The sequence below is a fragment of the Myotis lucifugus genome, unplaced genomic scaffold, assembly GCF_000147115.1.
Source record: "Myotis lucifugus unplaced genomic scaffold, Myoluc2.0 scaffold_1557, whole genome shotgun sequence".
NCBI lineage: Eukaryota > Metazoa > Chordata > Mammalia > Chiroptera > Vespertilionidae > Myotis > Myotis lucifugus.
The window spans coordinates 56,513-59,274 of record NW_005872605.1 but is presented as its reverse complement, the minus strand read 5'-3'; the positions used below and the strand labels follow the sequence as shown (position 1 = coordinate 59,274).

The 2,762-nt window shown below is 66.7% G+C and overlaps 1 protein-coding gene across 1 annotated transcript in view; it reads right to left on the bottom strand.

Annotated features, from left to right (window-relative positions):
• GRAMD4 (GRAM domain containing 4) overlaps positions 1-2,762 on the bottom strand; it is a gene marked incomplete at its 3' end in the record, with an annotated part of 17,601 nt that overhangs the window by 2,794 nt on the left and 12,045 nt on the right. The window lies entirely within an intron of this gene.

The window sequence follows — 2,762 nt, the reverse complement described above, 5'->3', positions numbered from 1 at the left end:
CTGGAGGACGGGTCCTCCCGTTCACCCGGCCCCGGGCCCAGGCTGTGGCGCCCCAGCCCTACCCGTAGGGAGCAGCCAGGCCCAGGCACGGCTCCCGCCATGCACCCACCTGCTGGGCGGCGGCGGCTCCCTGCCAGGGCTGCGGACAAAAGTGGGTTCACTGAGCCCCGCAGGGCAGGAGGGGACAAGGGTCTCAGGGGACCTTCCAACCTGAAAGACGGGCCAGCCCTGTGCACAGGGCAGCTGGCGGGGGGCAGCTGGGCGGGGCGGGGGGGGCAGCTGAGGTCGGGAGGACAGGGGCGGCCTGACACTCCTCAAAAGTTCTCTGAGCGTCAAGAATGAGGCCTGCCCTAGCCGGTGTGGCTCCGTGGAGAGAGCGTCGGCCTGCGGACTGAAGGGTCCTGAGTTCGATTCCGGCTAAGGGCACCAGCCCGGGTTGTGGTCTCAATCCCCAGTGGGGGCGTGCAGGAGGCACCAATCCATGATTCTCATCACTGATGTTTCTATCTCTCTCCCCCTCTCCTTTCCTCTCTGAAATCAATAAATATATGTTTTAAAAAATGAATGAGGTCAGAGCTATGGCTCCGTGCACTGCCTGGGGCAGCCACAAACCCCCGGAAACCGCCAGACACCAGGCACCGGGTGCTCAGTGGCCAGGCTGCGAGACGGCCGAGCCTCCTGCTCTGAGGTCTCCACACGCCTGGCGGGCCAGCAGCCGCCGGCCTCCCCGGGCCCCAGACTGCAGTGTGGTGGGCTGCTGGCCACGTGGAAACACACGTTTAAACACACGTGCACACCCAGGGACAGACACGCCATGGAGTGCCCAGTCCCCTCCTCTCGGCCTGAACTCCGCCCGGAAACCCCAGTGCCCCCGAGTCCCAGGGGCCAGGGTGTGCGTGGCCCTCCCTGCACGGCCAGCCGCCACCCTCAAGCCGACCCCCGTGCCGCACACAGCCCCCGCTTGGCTACGGGCCTGACTTCCCACACCCCAGCCCCCGACTTCCCCAGGAGCCCTAGGTGCTCGCAGCAGTGGGGGCCCGGACACCCTGAGGCTCAGAGCCTGCGCGGCGCCGCCCCTCCTGAGCCCCCGCCCCGCCCCGCCCTCGCCCCGCCCCCGCCTCTGAAGCGGGAAGAACATGGCGAGACAGATGCGCCCGGGAGCTCCCATGACGCACACGAGGCCGCCCCGGGCCTGCACCCAACACACGGGACGCCGATCTCCACGCGAGGCGGCAGGAAGCGGGGGCGCAGGATGGGACCGTGCACGGGCCTCCCCCCCCGCTGGGGATTTCATGGAGAACAGGAAGGGGGGCAGATGCGCTTCCTGTTTCCGACCGCTGATGCCAGGACGCTCCTGGGGACCTTCATCACGCCCGGGGGTGTCGTCTGCAGCGACGTGCCTGCCCCGCCCTCCAGAGGCCTCGCCCCCCTTGGCATCGCTGCTGGGGCAAGGCCCCCACTCAGAAGGCACCAGAACTCGCTCTGGTCTCTGAGGGCAGGTGAGGGCAGGGGAGGGGCCGCAGGGCTCCTGGGACAGCGCCCCTCAGAGCTCTGGGGACATCCAAGGGGCCGATGTGGCCCCGGAGCGAACACCACGGGAACCCAAGGCCCCTGGGACTCAGGGAGAGCGGGGTGCGTGCGGGAGGGGAGGAGGGGCGGGGGCAGCCGTCGGAACATGTGTGTGAAGGAGCTGTGAACGCCCATGGACTGAAAGGTTACATAAACTTGAAAAAAAAAAAACCCAACCACAAAAACCAAAAGAAAAGAGAACTTGGTGCTATCGCGTCCCCAGGGACGGTAACGGTCTATTTGAGAGACAGAAAGGACTCAGCGCAGAGGGACAGCTCTAACGGTCCCTGGACAAGAGCAAACGTCTGCGTGTTTAAAAAATGCAGCGGAACTGGTTCCACACGCAGCGCAACGGCCGGAGCGATTCGCATCTCGGTCATAAAACAGACTGAACACACCCAACCCAGCGGAGACGGGGCCTTGGTGCCCGCGGGCAGGCACCCCAGCAGGAGGAAACTCCCCCGGCTCCCGCAAAAGCCTCCGACACGGACGGGGGGGCTGGCGTGGCGGCAGGGCCTGCGGAGCCGGAGCTGGAGCCGCGCCTGAGGGAGGCAGCCCGGGAGCACGTCCCCCGGGTGGGGAGGCGGCACAGCGGCGCTGCCAGCGGGTCCCCCCCACCCCGTCCACTCTCCACAGGGCGGGGGAGGGAGCCCTGGGGGAGCAGGCGGGACTCGTCCCAGGAGTGACCAAGGCAGTTACAAAACGTAGCTGTCCCCAACCCTGTGACAGCAGACGCACCTACGGAGGCCAAAGGTGACACGGGAACCTGGGAGGCGCAGGCTCAGGGCGTTGGCAGCGTTTCTCTCCCGCCTCCCGCCAGGCCTTCTGATTGCCGTTAAAATTAAAAGAAGCGAAAAGGCGCTGGTGGGGTAGATGCAGCTGTAAAACCACTTCCTTTCATTTCACAAAGACCAGGAGGTTCCTCACCAGCCAGCATCAGACAGGCCGCCCGGAGGCTCGGACCGGGAGCTGACAGCCCCCGAGGAGTGGTCCGCGCCCATCTGGCCCCCATGGCTCCCCTCCCGCAGGGCTCGGTTAGGGGTTCCCACGGCCGGGCCGGGGTTCTCACACTCCCCGAGCTGGGGCCGCCTTCCTGCCCGACGCTGCTCCTGCAAGCAAATGAGGCCCTGCGGACCGGGACAAAGCGCGAGTGTCTGCCCAGCGCCATCAGAATGCAGTGCGCGCCCCAGCCT